Source organism: Vanessa cardui, chromosome 18 (genome assembly GCF_905220365.1).
Source record: "Vanessa cardui chromosome 18, ilVanCard2.1, whole genome shotgun sequence".
Classification (NCBI taxonomy): domain Eukaryota; kingdom Metazoa; phylum Arthropoda; class Insecta; order Lepidoptera; family Nymphalidae; genus Vanessa; species Vanessa cardui.
Window position 1 is genome coordinate 8522967 of NC_061140.1, and position 18097 is coordinate 8541063.

The 18097-nt window shown below is 32.0% G+C and overlaps 1 protein-coding gene across 5 annotated transcripts in view; it reads left to right on the top strand.

The window, feature by feature from the left end:
* LOC124537592 (protein dead ringer-like) overlaps nt 1-18097 on the top strand; it is a 115327-nt gene that overhangs the window by 7613 nt on the left and 89617 nt on the right. The window lies entirely within an intron of this gene.

The window sequence follows — 18097 nt, forward strand, 5'->3', positions numbered from 1 at the left end:
AGGCGTTCCAGAGAATCGGAACTATTTATATAATATGTAAATTATATACAAATCCTTCCTCTCGCATAACCCCATATATTAAAAAATCTGCATCAAATTCCGTTGCTTAATTTGAAAGATCTGAGTATACAAAGTGACAGACAGCGATAATCGACTTCTTTTATACTAAGTATTGATGGTGATAAGTATTTTTATTTAATTAGGATTATATTAGTAAGCAGTGGCGTAGCTAGGTGAAGAAGGGCCCCGGTGCATAGAAAAAGAATCGGACCCTTACCTCCTCCTTTCCCATCCCTCTTTAACTAATAATTATCCTTTAAAATTATAGGTACCAAATAAAAAAATCTTGTGCACAGTATCGTGATTTTCCGGCTTCAGAAGCTTAAGGATTAGTTAAGAGGGCCCCCTGAACTCCGGAGCCCTGGTGCACTGCACCACCTGGCCCTATGATACGCCACTGTTAGTAAGGTTATAAAGTATCCGCCATTTGTTCGAATTGTTAAACGAGGTCTGTAGTACTACGTCGTTTTGTATATAGTCGTTTTAATGTAGCTTATGTTATTTATATCTCCTATCATTATTGCGGGCGGTATTCAATTTGCATGTTTATAATCGCACACATTCGTCAGTTATTAATGATAGGGCGGTAATTTTGTACGCGACTGTTATTCAAATCAACTATTCCTTAGAAGCGTTTAGTGCATTTGTCTTTGCCGGTATTTTCTAGAAAGTTCGCTAAAGTTTTTTTTTTTTAATGTCAAATGTAGTTTTGAATTTAATTTGAAATTGGAATACATACGTTTGTTACTTTTTATTAACTATTTTTAAATCAATTATGTTTCTATACTAAATTTGTTAAAGTAGTTATTCGTACTAAAATATAAGTAGGTAATTAGATAATACTCGATCATTGCCAATTAAAGACTTTAATTTTTTTTAAGATCGGGATGGTTGGCGTTCTATGGGGGAGGCTTTCGTCCAGCAGTGGAAGGCAAAAGGCTGAATAATAAAAAAAAAAAAATTTAAATTAAGTATCAACAAAGAGGAATGAAGTTAATTTTATACGAATGTCACTTTCAGTTCCAGGTATCTATAAAAGCAACAAAAAACATATCTCTTCTTAAATCGGTTAAAAATTAATTAATTTCGACAATATATAAATTTATCAATGTTGGTTTGATCGTTCTTCATATTCGATCGTTTAGACAGAATCGAAACAAGATATAGAAACTTTTTGATTAAAAAAAAAAAAATGAAGCGGCCAGGATTTAAAAAAAAAAATAGCAAAGGATATTTTTAAATAGAAGTGTTCACTATGTAGGTACCATAAACTCAGCGAACTGATATGATAAGAATTATTATGTCATTTTCCATGATATTTTGTTCAAGAGTGACACAAGTGAACTTTCGTGATGATGATGCAACCTGATGTGCACCCAGATTGTCAGTCATGTGACAATAACTATTCATGCTATGACGAGATAACTCAAAAGTGTCAGGTTATCAGTTGACTATTCAACAGCACATCATCAATACTTTGTATTGCTGGTTTTATGACCCAGAATAATACAAGTCACTCTATCTGTCTGTCTGTTTGTCGCTCTTTCACGACGAAACCAACAACAACAACAGCCTGTAAATTCCCACTGCTGAGCTAAAGGCCTCCTCTCCCTTTGAGAAGAAGGTTTGGAACATATTCCACCACGCTGTTCCAATGCGGGTTGGTGGAATACACATGTGGCAAAATTTCTATGAAATTTGTCACATGCTGGTTTCCTCACGATGCACGAGATGAATTATAAAGACAAATTAAGCACATGAATCAGCGGTGCTTGCCTGGGTTTGAACCCGCAATCATCGGTTAAGATGCACGCGTTCTACCCACTGGGCCATCTCGACTTTTTCACGACCAAACCGCTGAACTGACTTTGAAGAAATTTAGGCTACTTCTATTGCCTTACACATGACAACCAAGACTCTAAAATGTGTTCGAAGCTGCGGATGACCACTAGTATTTAATATGGTTGATTCCGTTGTGCCAGTACATTTGTGTATTAGTATAAGGAATGGTACCACTTGATAAGTGGTGCTGAGGACATCCTCAGTATTAAAGTATCTTTATTATCAAAATAACAGGGGTTATTATGTGTCCATTTGATTGTCTACATCTCCCGTCCAAATTCTATTTGGAGCGGAACTTTGCGCTTTGTTTTTGTAAGAGTTGTAGCTTGTAGCTCATCACAGAACATGGCTATGAACAGCAAAAAGTCACAAGCGACAGGCAACACATCAATAGTTAAATATGTTGATGATGCTTTGCTAAGTATTTTATGTACACTTAAAATTTATGATATAAACTATCACGGGTTTGGTAAAACACAGCATCATGAACATCCCTGATAGTTTAAACACTGATAAGAATACCTTTTAAGTAGGTATGATGCAAATTGACAACTTCTGACAGTTGTGTGTGTGTGCTTATGATCGATTCTTATCAAATTAAACATTTATTTTATTAAATTCAATTGAATGTTCTTAGTATTTAGCAGTAATATTATTTCAAATCCATGTATTGTTATAACGCTCATTAGTGATAAGTTTTTTAATCTCTATCGAAGGTATTCGGTTGTGAGTTCGCCTCTATTAAAATCATAGTTAATTTTCAAATATTTTGATGATCAATAATTAAACTACTGATAGTGATATTATTAATCAAATAAATAGTGTCATTCAAGCCCTGTGCTGGTCGTGGACAGGCCATACAAAGAGGTTACATTTAAATCTCGATACTAAAAGCAAATTTTATGAATGCAGTTAAATTTACCTTATTAAAATTTATGTTTAAAAGTCAGAAAAGTCAAAAAGTGTTTACTTTGACAGTACAGGTTATGATAGGAACAAAAAGTAATAGAGTGAAATTAATGAAGAACGATCAACAATAATTATAACAGAAAGGAGAGCGATAAAGACGAATGGAATGAATGGGACAAATATTAGAAACAATAATAAAATATTGAAACCCGATCAGTCAATTATTTCGTCGTTACATACGTAAAATGGATTTAAGTGAGTTCACATAAGTGAGTGAGTTTAAATATTAGTATCATAAACAAACGTAGCTAGCAAACAATGAGTTATGTAAAACGATACGTTCGTATCACGGCGGGCAGCGGGCATTGCCGGGTCTTCGCGAAGTCATATGAAGATTATAATCGCGTTCCGATATGATCAGTGCACTGTCCTTAATTAAAAGTATGACGCGGCTCGCGGTTGCAATTTTGTGTTGCATTTCGAGTTGACATTTTGAGTTTTTTTTTTCAATGTCATTAAGAATTGGCAAGAGCAAAAATCTTAAGGTTTCTTTTTTCATAATTAGATGTCATTTCAAAAACATATTAAAAGGAATACCGCCAATTTGAATATAGAAGTTACGAGGTAATTTTATTCAAATATAATGTTTTTATTAGGTATTGTCAAAAAGAAAACAAGGATGCAGTACTTTTAGAATTATTATCTATTATTAAGTCAATCAAATTAGTCTCAATTATCATTAACAAAAAAAAAACACTTTTTAAATATTTAATTTTTGAAGATAGTTGATGGTATACCCAGCTTTCAATGAACTTCAACATAAACTGAATACTGCACGTACATATTCAATAAACAATTGCAAGTATCTTGATTTAAACTGAGCATAAACAAAAAATATATGTTAATCAGTATTCAAACATAATCATTCATATGATATCGATGTTATTCACCATGACATTTCTTGTCCCTTAAGGCAGTCGCCGACTTAATTAATTAATAGACTCGACTACGAATGACATTTTACTACTAGACGATTGACAAGGACAATTGTTTACTAACAGTTGATATACAGGAAAAATTTTAACATAAGCATAGTAGATATTAATAATTTCTCACTCGAATTTAATTTAGAAAAGTTCAACCAGCCAGGATTCATTCAACATTCTGTCATTGGCAGAATACAAATGTCACATGATGACAGTTGAAACGAAAAAAAAATTAATTAATTATTAAAACCTTTTTCAATTCCAATTATGAAAACATAAATTGTACGGATGAGGTGAAATTGTAAAATTAGCGTTACAAAACAAAACAACTCATATCATATCTTTACATAAGCCGTATGTGACATTCCTTTATTTATTAATAATTGATTTATTGAACAAAAAAAAGTATATGCAAGACTGACACGTCCAAAAACATACCATACTCATGCTTATTATTTACAGGTAGAGGTGAAATTAAAAAAAAAAGGTTAATTCTTTATAATTATTCAATGTAATAATACACGGCCATTTATTGTTTTGCGGGCAACGATCAAGCATGTGAAGAGGTCATTAGCGTGTTACTAATGATGCGATGGAGTAAATCCCATATGAAAGGGAGAAAGCTGTTTTATTGTATACTTCGGTAAAGCGTTAAATATTTCATAGCAAACCCTTTTATTGTTAACAGCCTAATGCATTATTTTGTGTATAAATATTATGCTAATGTCATAAGTAAATGTTTATTAATTGATTTTTATGTACGTTATTAACTTGTATTTTATATATGCTTTCACTTTTGTTATTACATCTTCATTCGCATATGTATGTTATACGATAAGTATGTTCTTGGAGAATACTTTTAATTTGTTTCTATGACTAAAGTTTGCTAAAATAATTTGGATCAAAGGCTATCTCATGAAGCCATATTTTGGAAAAAATATGTATTTAATATTGTTTTAGAAAGATAAAAAGTGATGATGAATTTCATTTGAAAATACTTAGAAAAATGAAATGAAATAAAAATCGTAATATATCATAAATAACATTTTTAGTTACGTAACTATACATTATACACAGACATAAAATTATTAATTTTATTTAGATCTTCTTATGTATAATTTAGTTTCTCTTTTATAATTAACTCAAATCAACACATAATAATAAACCAATAATTATAATGACAAATATTTCAAACATAACACACGTGAAACTATTAAATTTAGATAGCAAACAATATAAATAGATTTTGATATTAATAATGTCACATCACAGACGAACATCGTAATGGGATACGTCGGAAATATGACTATCCATCGATCGAAACACGATCGTTTTAAGGAGCTTCCGTATACTTACATTGATATCAGAGGATTATGTGGTTTATAAGACATTATGAATGTTAAACAGAATTAAATATCTATGTATATTGGAGCCGAGATGGCCCAGTGGTTAGAACGCGTGCATCTTAACCGATAATTGCGGGTTCAAACCCAGGCAAGCACCACTGATTCATGTGCTTAATTTGTCTTTATAATTCATCTCGTGCTCAGCGGTGAAGGATAACATCGTGAGGAAACCTGCATGTGACAAATTTCATAGAAATTCTGCCACATGTGTATTCCACCAACCCGCATTGGAACAGCGTGGTGGAATATGTTCCAAACCTTCTCATCAAAGGGAGAGGAGACCTTTAGCCCAGCAGTGGGAATTTACAGGCTGTTGTTGTATATTGGAACACCCTTATTAACACACCAGTTGTTGGGTTTTGGTTGTCATGTGTTAGACAAAAAAAGTAGCCTTCTTTCCTTGAAGTCCTTCCTTAAAGTTCAAATTTGCTTGATACCAAATGTCATCAAATTCGTTTCAGTGGTTTGGCAGTGAAAGAACGACAGACAGACAGTTAATTGACATTTATAATATTAGCATAGATTTACACCGGAATATCAAAAACCATTAAATTAATTAGTCTGTGATTCCTATCATCCGACTCTATTAAATCTTTATACTTCAGTACTTTTTATGTTTGTCCGAACTCAACCATTGTTTAAACATATACTTGAGTGTTACGATAATGATCTTAATATGATCACCTTTAATTTAATTACAGCAATTTATAGAATAGTATTTTCTTTAATATTTTATAAACTATTTTTTTCCGTCGTTTATTATTGGCCGATAAAGTTTATAAAGAGTATTGAATTTAGATAAATCATTGATATAACTATTACAACAGAAATTGTATCAAAAAAATTATGTAAAATAATCATCGATCATATTTTATATTTTTAGAAATCGATTTTTATAAATTGTATTTGCCAGTAGGTCGTATTAAAATCGATTATAATGAGGTAAAATGTGCCTTGTAGTTTAATATCGATTTTAAAAACAAATAGGATTATAGCATAATTATTCTAGAAAATATAAAAATAAATCAGTAACTCGATTAAAGCGGATATAACACCACGTTTATTCAACATTCATAAGCTTATGTTTTGATACTAATCATTCTAACAGCATTTGTCCGGCTTCCCTTGAGACGTAACTCGATAGCCGAGTATTGATATCGAATCGATATTATTCTTGACTCTGATTTTATTTAAATAGTTGACATAGTGTTTATTTTTAACTAGCCATCAAGAAAGCCATATAAGGACATTTAATAATATTGATTACGAGTTGGTTATCCACTATAAATATCAATGTTCATTGTCTGTGGTAATTATTTTTTTTTATTTCGAGCTTTGCGGTCTTGTTCCTTATTTGAATAATGGTACTTTATAAAGAGGCGTTTCAATATTTTTTTATTATTTTGTGATTTTACGAAAACAGACCGATTTTTTAGAGGTTCTAGGTATATCTGCTTTGTATTTTAATATGTTTTATGAAACAAGATATGATATGATCGTAGGTTATTGTTATGGAGGATAACTTAGATATATAGATAAACTCATATGATTTAATTGGAATAGTAAAGAAATCAACCACTTTTTTTAATATATTTGTAAAAATAGAGGTAATAAGTTATAGCTTTTAAATTGTAATAATTTTGATGAATAAATGGAAACAAATGGCAAAAGTAGATACATTTTTAAATCAAAACTAAGGTTCTACTTTTTCATTCCATATACAATGAAAAAAATCTCGAATAGCAACGATTATTTAACGGTTATCGTATTTACGTATCACATTATCATACACCAAAATAAAAATTTTAACAACTTATCACAATAACGTACAAAATATAGTAGGAAAACCCGCTTTTGTATAATACGTAAATTTTGCACAGTTATCGAACTAGACACGATTGTAAACCATTATGTAAATAACGTATTACATTCACACATACATACATTTACATACATACATACATTTTATACAATTGCTATATCTTTAGAAATTGTATTTTATTTCAAAATATTAGAGCGTTTTAAACTAAATTACCAGCATCAGGCAATATTTTCGAATGTCTTAAAACGAATATTTAAATGTAAATTAAGATTACGATAAAGTGCCATTGCAATAACTAAACGATTTCCGAATAGTACGCAGTATTCGTTTAACTATCGAAAATGTTTTTTTAAATTCGATATTTGAACGAATACCGAATATAAGTTGGAATATCTCGAATTAAAACCTCATTGGTGTAAATTTCATAAACGTTGAGAACGTAATTATTGGCATTACCCTCTTTGCTTTCATCGCATGCGAGAGAAATAACAATGAAAGTTCCCTGTCATACAATCTAGACAACCGCACATAAACACCTCACCGGAGCAGCTTCCTCTCATCAAATTATCTGCTTAATTATTTACTACCACTAAAACGTAACACTAAAAGTGAACAAAACTCCATGACCTACCTCTCCTCTCTCTCGTATAATAAAACAAGAAGAAAGTGAGGTTAGATGAATGTAGGTAAGGGATCAAAGTAAAATAGTCGTTTTGGGTGTAGTAAAACGCTACGGGAAATAAATGTGGCTCGTGGACTGAGGGCAGGTGTATTTTTCCAGGCAGCTGAATTAAGGACCTAATTATATGTTGTATTTTCTTTTTTGTACTTAATTTGCCTCAAGTAAAGATGGACGCGTTATTACTTCTACGGTAAAAAGGATATTTACTACATATTTTGTATATAATACGTGACCAATTTTATATACAATTTTACTTAAATTGTATGTACTAAAGAGCAGTACAGGAGAAAAGGACTATATGTAAATTGGTTCAGGCTGGTAACATATGAATAAATATTTTAATACCCAATAGCCGAATGGTTTAATGCAGATTCGATCTTCGTTTATTTATATTAAGATAATATTAAAATTGTAAGTAATATTTTCAATAATCCCTAGTAACGCTGGTTTTCCTATTCGTTAACTACTTTAATAAGGATATAGATTATAATCTATATCTATTAAGGCAAAGTGGTAGCGGTGTAAGGTGTACCAGTTTCGCGTGGTCCTTCCGCGATATACCTTCTCTGTCACCGTGGGTCATGGCTTGTCATGATCACCACCTGCAGCTTACTCTGGATTCCAGTTTATTTCATGACGCTGATCCAAATAGGTTGAGCATTTACATGATGATTTAAATGCTCAAATAATAAATATAATAAGTAGACTAGTAGTGGCCCGCGGTTTCGATCGTGATTTAGATTGTTTTTTGTCATATGTGGCCTATGTCCTTTTTTTGAGTTCATCCTTTTTCTCTTCATTTCTTAGTTTTCAATTTTGCTTCTAACCAAATTTCATCAAATTCAGTTCAGCGGTTTGGCTGTGAAAGAGGGACAGGTAGAGTTACTTTATAGATACTATAGAGATATATTATTAAACATAGATTAACATATAACAAATACTTATTGAGTATATATATATAAAGGTATGTTCTTTGGTAATCCATTACATACCCACAAGTGGTCTAAGCCAGTTCTGTATTGCAATAATCCGACGTCATTGCACAATACTTGACAAATAATTTCAATTATGTCGATGTGTTTGCCGACAACTAGCAGACCCGAGAAGATTTGAGTGATGTCGGCAAACTATGTCGGCGTTCTGTTGACACACACATCATAAACGCCGACAGATATAATATAACCGATTTTACCATTTGAAGTTCCGAATTAAAATAGGTAAACACAATATCGTAGAAGATGTATATTGCTTTATATTTTGAAGATGATAAACTTCAAATTCATTAAAATATATATTTCTTACAGCGATAAACTAGTTTACTATTTATTTTAATTTTATAATCTGTGCTTTTTGACATTACAGTTAATTGAACGTAACAGTAATAAAATTGCATTAATAATAATTAAATTATAGTTTTAGACTATTATGAATTAAGAAACAGTATGAATAACTTAAAAGTTAAAATTAAAACATACACTTGGACATTCAAATATATAGCAAACGGTAAATGTATAGTAAATACACAATGTTCTCCTTTATATCTATAGTTATGTATAATATATGTTATACATATAAAAACAATGCTAACATATACCTAATCATATACTTTTGCGATAATTTTAGAATCAGTTTTGAATTTTCATTTTATTTTCATACTACCTATATTTTTGTGTGCGTCAAAGTATTTTTTAAGAATGTAATCAGTCCTAAATATATGTACTTCTTACGTTAGTTTTATTGAAAGCATTTTTCTTCTGTAAATTAGGTAACTGTAATGCCTGAATACATTTTAAAAGTAAATTGTTCAATGATAATAAAACAATAAAAGTGTAATATTTAGATTTCTGTTAATAATAACTTCTCGGAAGGTATCTGGGTATTTCCTTTTTGACACTTTCGTTTATACCGCATTTGACTCATCTTGATATTTGTACTACGATTTAGTCGTATACTGTACTCTTTTTTTAATTACATCATAAAACAATATATCAGTATTATAAATGTAATGTATGTAATACGATTATAATGTGTAGATACATCTATTTTCGAGCCAAATACTGCTTGAAATATAAATACCTAGAATCGTTGTGATTTGAGATTATATGACACAAAATTGCGTCAGGACAAAGAAAAAATCTTAAAAATTAAAAATAATTTAATTAAATAAAATTTTAACTCTAATGGAATATGAAATATTCTAAATGAAATATTTGTTGTTGTGGTAACAACAAATATCAAAACTACTCGAGTCACTCTATATATCGGTATTTTTGTTTGACAGTGGTCATCGTTGGGTCGGGTACCGTTACTCATTTATCTTTGTTACGGCAATTTAAACTTTTTTGCCAAATTTTAAATAAAAAAAGTGAATCAATAGCGTCGCAAACATTTATCTCTTAAGAGTAATTGAAAACAATCTTTATTCTAAAGAGAGTAACGTAAGTTGACAATTACAACTTTTTTTTTAATTTATAATTCGTATGAAAAGGTAGAAATTCATGAAGCTTTTTATCTATATGTAATTTATTTTATGTATTATTACCTACTATTTATTTTTAAATAAGAAATTAATACAATTTTTTGCAACGACATTGAGAGATATATTTCAAGCTGAGACAATAAATTTTATTGTATGATACCATACGATTGTAATAACGTCGTATATATTAGTTAAGTTTAAAAAAATGTATGCAAACACGCGACCGCTACCGGCGCACGCACCACTCATGGATCTTCCTCTTAAACTTTATCATATTACTTTACGGTTTTGAAAACAACTTTAATAGGTTTTTAAGTTCAGACAAGCACCACTGATGGTTCATGTGCTTAATTTGTGTTTTTAATTCATCTCGTGCTCGGTGGTGAAGGAAAATACCGTGATGAAACCGGCATGCGTTTAATTACTTGGAAATTCTGCCACATGTGTATTGCACGCATTAGAGCAGCGTGGTGGAACCGGAATATGTTCCAAACATTCTCTTCAAAGAGGTCTTTGCCCAGCTGTGGGAAACCTTTGGGCGCTTTGATTGAAAAAGTTCACAGACGCATTTGGGTGCAATGTGTTTTATTTCTTTTTCATATTTGACGCAAATAGCATTTTCAAGTCAACCACATTTTCATTCATAGCTGGTCGAGTTTTTTTTTTAAATTATCAAATGAAATAAAACAAAAACCGTTGCTCATACAGCTTAAAATTATATGGCGTTGCGGTGTAAACGACTGCCGCATACAATAACGATGATAAATTATATCTTTTATAAAATAATAGTTGTCTCATTCAACAAAAGCTGCGGCTACATTAAATATAATTAATTAAGCGCATAATATCTCGCATTGAGATATTCACTGAAGTTTGAATGGCAGTGACTTCTTCAAAGTAGTCGGGTATTGTGCACTATAAGTGAAGTGGCGCCGCATTTCTCAAGATTAATCATTCCATCATTATTTTTTTATGTCTAATGATATAAATAGAGAAAGTACGAATTTGTTTCTATGCATTTATGCCTTTTAGTCTTTGCATTTTGGTTAGTGGTAACTTCTAAGAACATTATGACTTTATTCATTTAAAGCTTAGTACGTATGAGGGGACAACCGTTTCTTTGTTGAAGTTTTTTTAGAATGTATTTTTTAAATTACATTGTTATTTCGTTTAAATCGATTTATATGGTGACACATATATCTGTCGCGTGATAAATATTTTAAGTACTTAGATACATAAATACACTGAGTTGAAGAATAATTGATTATTACAAAAACGAACTAGCGCTTCCGTCACAATTACAAGAGGCATTAACTATTATTTTGACATGGGATAAATTAGATAAAGACCACAGTAAAAAAATACGATATCAATTTTTTATCTATCCGTCATTAGTTGATATAGTGAAAGGACTAAGGCTGGTCTGAGTACAGGTTTGAGGTTTGACTTGTTACATGAAAAGTCATTGGTCAAGGAGTAAAATTAAATAAATGGTAATAACTGTATGGTAAGTATCTAATTGTCAGGTAGTTTTCTAATCCAGGATATGTCAACTCTCGAAGTTTGGTCGTCTTAATCATTGTCTTCCAAAGCATCACCAAAGACATTTCTTCCAGACAAATTTCTGTTCTCACTAGGATCTCACAAAGTCGTGTTTTTAGCGGGATTAACCTTTTGAATAGATGAAGAATGCATCTACTTTAGACCGCGACAGCGAAGACAACGCGCAAGGTGTGGGGCGAGCCCCTTACCGTAACGAGGCCAAGCTGTCACTAATTGCGAATCCAAGGTGTCGTTGTCGTTCATTATAAATATTAAGACTACTTATAATACGACCCGCCCGATATCCTCTCATTACAGCGACCAGGTAATGTAATTTTATATTACGCAGGAAATATCACAGCTCTGCGGCTATACTAGCGCTAAACGCGGGAAATAGTCTGCTTAATTAATATGCGTGTTATTTAAGTAGTGAAAATATACACGTAATGTCATTTGTGTGAACGGTCACTTGACTGGACAAGCTTATATTCAGTGTTGCTACGATTCTGCAGCATATTATTTTATTTTTTAATATGGCAATCCCAACTAGACATGTCAAATGAATTTATATTTAAAAAGCGTGACGTGAGCGTAATTAGGGCCACATTTTTAAATTATTTTATTGCGATTTATTTGAAGTCTCTATTATATTATCAAATTTGTTAATAAGATATAATTAAAATACTCTCTGAAATAGGTGTTCATATTTTGATGAATTACACAAAATATTCGTATTTCGTATTCGAGGTGTGCAATATTATGAACAATTATGAAATAATGTTAAAATTTCTTAATTTTTTTAGTAATAGAAATTATTTCGTTTCAGTACAATCTATAACAATTTTATATTAAGAAATGTGAATAGCGTGTGCGAACGATACGCCTCTCATTCGAGTCACAGCTAGTTAAAGAAGTCTATAATTATAATAATTTGTATCAAATCGTATCCTATTAAACGGTAGCTTATTTTTAGTGGAGACTACGGTTATTATAAGAGTATCATTTACTTATTTATTATTGGATCTGTCATTTTACACGTCACTATCTAAAATATATAATCTAATTTTAATTGCTTATTTTCCCTACGCATTTTTGTTTTAATTTCTTTATAAGTAGATTAATAAGCACCCAGTGTTGCCACTATCAAATAATAATAGGTACATTAATCGATTCTATCGACTGATTTTTTAGCTTAGTAACCTGGGTAGATAGTCTAGGTAAGTAACTAAGTTTTATCAAAAAGATAATCGTAACACATTTTCTACTCTTATTTGAAACGTGTCACTTCTATTTTATTAAGTCTAGGTTTATATTTGTAGAGGTATAATTCACAACGTATCATTAGGTACGCGATACTGATCATTATTCTGGGAATCGACATCGTTTACGTGGAACATTGAATGCGGTCTAAGGCAACGGTTCTCAACATTTTTCCAATGTTCCCATGATATCTTGCGTGAGTTAGCTATAGTTATTCATCTTATATTTAAAGTAAATGCTAATGAAATTCCGAGTAAGATTTTGAGGTGAGTTGGTCAAAGTTTGAGTATCAATGAACAGGCGTAGCGTGTTATCTATGTATAAAAACGTAAACGTGTAATATCTCGGACGCGTCGTGATTGACAGTTGATTGTTTTTCCCGCGAGGAATCTTGCAGATGTAAGCAATAATTGGTGCAATCAAATTAAAACAGCGTCTTGTTACTCGATCTATAATAGCTTTATTACATTGTTTAGTTTGTCTGTAGCGATAACGCTAATAACAAAACGGACTGTAAATTTGTGGACTTTGATTGGTCGTTTCATTAATGAAATATATTTTTATATAAAACTGAATTAGTGGCGAAGGCACGTGATCAAGATTGTGGGTTTAAGTCTGGAAAACCGGTAGTTTATTTTCTAGGCTTAATTTGTTTTCAAAGTTATTAGTTACTTCCGTTAATAAATCTAAAAGCATCGAAAGCAGATGAGGTAAGGTCTCATCTGTTGGATAATTCGACGTTTATTTACCTTGTCTTACAATACGAGGTATTTTAGTTAATTATATTAATTTAATTCCAGGACAAAAATAAGTGCATTCGTATAATTTTAATATTTTACTCGATGCATCGAAAATCGCTAGCGGCATTGATCGCATAATTACAATAATCGATTCTCACGATCGTCAAATCGGACTCAATCGCCATTCGAGATTCTAATTGTGGTGAAACTGACAGGCATCAATTTGCCGATACCACAGCTTCTGTTTCCCTGAGGCTAATCTAAATATATTATCTACAACTTATAACACCGACGTATACAACATATCCATGTTAAATTAATTTGATTGCCTTGTTAGGTTTGCTTTCTAGGTCCTACTAGCCTCAGGTCCTGGGATAGGTTGGGCCGATTAGTATAGGATTGTCATCCTAAATAATACCTAGGATATTCCATAAAGTTGTTGGTCCTCTGTCAGAATTACGTCACATCGGGTTGAGATTGATTAAATTGCTTCCTCAGGCTCTATATTATCTCCTGTATATCAGTGCGATTCTGTAAGACTTTATTTCGAATTCATTCTTGAAATGTCGACAACCGATTAACGCTGGTACAAATTTTTGATATGCGTATTCTATTAATTTCATAATTAAAAAAGTTAATGTCGTATACACCACATTTTGAGATTTCACGTTCGTTTTCTACGGTGAGTTTCGAGTTCCATTTACAGAATACTTCAACAGAAGGCGTAGTAACCATTCAGTTCTTTTATAATTGCCTTTTTTTTAAATCGTTATATATAATAGGTAATATCTATTTAGTTCTTGTGTCTGTAGAATCGGTACAACTGTTGCTACTTTAAACTTGGATTTATCTTTCGTTACAAACTGATCTTGGTAAAATATTAAATCACAATTGTTAAGTATAATAACAGCTAATAATATAATGTCAAATTGATGTGATTTGGATATGTTTGGAGAATCGACGATCGCGCTCTGGGCGATCGTGTCGACACGCGAATTCAGTGGTTCTGGCTCAATTTAGGCGTATTGATTATAATCATCTCGGTCCCTATACTCATTAGATTGCGTTTTTTATGAAGATAGCTCTGTGAAAGGGAAATATTTCAAGCGAAATTTTGTCCACTTTATTAGCGTGATTCATTTCATAATTTTGATTGATTTGTTTGCCTTTTTTCATAATAATCTATATATGTTGGTAAGTCGCAGACGCAGACAGATGCAGGTTCCGTAGATAGTAAGAAATAGTAGCCATTCATTCCAACATGCTGCATGTTGGAATGAATGGCTACTATTTCTTACAGTGCCTATGTATACGGATATGTGGACGGTGGTGACCACCTCCAATCTATTATTATTGGTAGCTTATTTACCTGTCTATACCTATATATAATTTAAAAAACTAAACGATTAATAGATATGAAAAAATAAATAAGTATTTTTTTATATAATTGGGTACCCTAGTTATCTATTCTTGCGTTGATGTAAATTAAGAAATTTTACTGGTCACCTCCGTTTTCAACATATCGCTCGCATTAAAAATTTAGACAAGACGACCAAAAATGATTTAAAACAGTCAGGGTTAGTGAGTTGCTTTATATAATGTGATTTACATCTAAGTAATTCGATCTGAAAATGTACGTGGCATATTAATTTTAGCATCTTGGTCGTATTTTAAAACATCTAAAAATATCTCCTCGCATGTTTATATGAGTAACGCTGATTTAAAAACGAAATGCAACCCTAAGCCCTGTAGTGTCATAGATAAGAGTGAATACAATTTTTTATTCCGCTTTAAATGTAGGGGTTAAAAAGAGATGGATTGTGTGTGATAGTTTTATACAATTCGTGCGGGTATAACCACAAGTTAGGTAGTGAAATACTAGTCAAATTAAATGAAAAATGTCATAAAAATATACGTTTTAGAAATATGCGTATTTAACAATACGGTAGTTAGGACTTTATGAAAATAACTCTCAGAAGGTGTCATTTATATTTTCATCACCTGTCAGTTATATTGTTGGTATCCTAACTTTTGATTTTGGCCCATGGAGTAGTGGTGCAAAAAGCATCCTCAAACGTATAACACCTCGTCTCATTGCCTCTACTGGTGACAGGAGGGCTGGTTCGTTTTTGCCCAGAGGATTGGAATTGCGATTCAACGGGAAAATGCTGCTAGCATTCTTGCCACCATTCCAAGCGGTCAAGATTTTTACAACTAGTTTTAGTGCATATTTATATATATTTGAATATATATTAAAGCATTTAATTTTATTAATTCTTATGTTAATAAAAACTTATACTTTTAGGATATGTGAACCGATGATTATTAACACAAGGGGTGAAACACTGACGTCCGATTTGCAAAGACTACCGTTACGTTGACGGTACGAATATATTTTTTATCTTGCCAATGATAAACCTATAATAGTGACAACCATTTATTAACAAGACAATTTGCCGGTTCCTTTTCGATAAATCTGTATATATTCAATCTCATTTCAAACTGTTTGAAAGTGTTTACTTGTTAATTAAAACACCCCAAGAATATGTCGCGGTTCTCTTCATTTAGATTCTTCGTAGCGACATCTTACCTATTTGAGAGTTCTGACAAAGATCCATAAATTATTTTCGATTCTATCGAGACAGGGAGCGTGGCTCGAGCTCCCGCCTAAATAATATTTAAATTTAGAACAGCGAAGGGATGGGACATGTGTGTCGTAACGCGTTTGGCGAAATGTGATTACAGTCGGTAATTAACGTACGGCTATTTATATCGCTACCAGACGACTATTCAAATATTACCACTTCGTTCGACAAACAAAAGGGAGGCAACCGTTTCGGAATCACAATCCTCTGAGACGTCATTGTATCCGTGAAAGTGTTTTACCGTTGCCCAACCGTGTCGTGTCCATTTTGTCCGGACTCTTGAAATAAAGCACGCTTTCAATTGCAGACTAATTATTCCAACACGAGAAACTCATTCGGCGACGTCCGTTTTTACGTGTAAAGAGAGATTAGTCGACTTAAACGACACTCGTTCAAAGGGGCATTGTGATGCGTCCCGATAATGATGATACGTTAAGAAAAGTATTACATTCTGCCCATAATGGAACGTTGAAAAGACGAGTTTCTTATAAAATTTCATTTGGATTCAGCGCTCGTCGCGTCGGTGTGTCACAGACTCCTGCTTATGAATAAATTACGTCCGTACATTAATTTATTGATTGTTATTCAAATTGGGTTTCTCAATCGGAGGTTGGAGGTGATGCGACTTGTCGCGCTCTTTGTTAGCGTATGAAGTTTTGAGGTTGAAACGCGTGAATATATCTATGACGGAAAATTGTTTGTCTGAATACGAATAGTCATTTGTGCTTCTAACTGGACATTTAGATTGCTTTAGCGCTCTTGACGTATCGAATGACATTGTTTCCTCCAAATTAGGTGTACTCGTTTGATTGACAAGTGCGGAATTTAACAAATCGACATAATACCCATTATTATCTTATAATAGACTAGTTACCCGCCCCGGCTTCGCACGGGTGCAATACTGATACTGAACACAATACAGAATCTGTTTATTTTTATCACAATAGAAACTTCTAAAATTAGAACTAACTTAACTATATTTTCCATGTATTGTATACAAAAACCTTCCTTTCAAATCACTCTATCTATGAACAAAAAAACAGACAGACAGCGGTAAGCGACTTTGTTTTATACTATGTAATGAAGTAACCTACCTGGTAGTAAAATCAAATAACATAACACAATATTAAGGAAATGACTAAAATATATTTTGTTTAAAACAGAATATTATAAATGATTGAAAACTTGAAGATTCAAGTCTTATTAAACCTATAATGAGTGTTGCAACATTTACCCACATATATATGTATGCAATTACTTATAGTCCGTCGAACACGCTATAAATTTTATAGTTATGTTAAATACTCAAGTTTATCAACAATGTTAACAAAATTAATATAATAATACAGCTATCGTGAATAATTACCGCCGCCATGTTGGTTTGCTGTTCGCCATCTTCGTTCTGAAACCGATCGACTTAAAGTTATTATTGTTAATGATTCTACGAACGAGTCGAGTGTTTGTAATGACAAAGAGACTTTTTATTATTTGATCGTTCGCTCGTTTGTGTTAATTGTTACGGGGACGTGATTTTAATACATCATGGATGTTTACTGGCCTCTTTTATCGCGTATGCTAATTAGTTATTTTGTGTGCATGTGTGAGTGCTGCGTCGTGTGTGTGTGTGTGTGTGTGTTACTGTTATTGTCGATTCAGATTGGTCGACGCATTGATAGTCGAAATGCCATTATTTATTATTTGTTGTTGTATATGTTTAAATTATA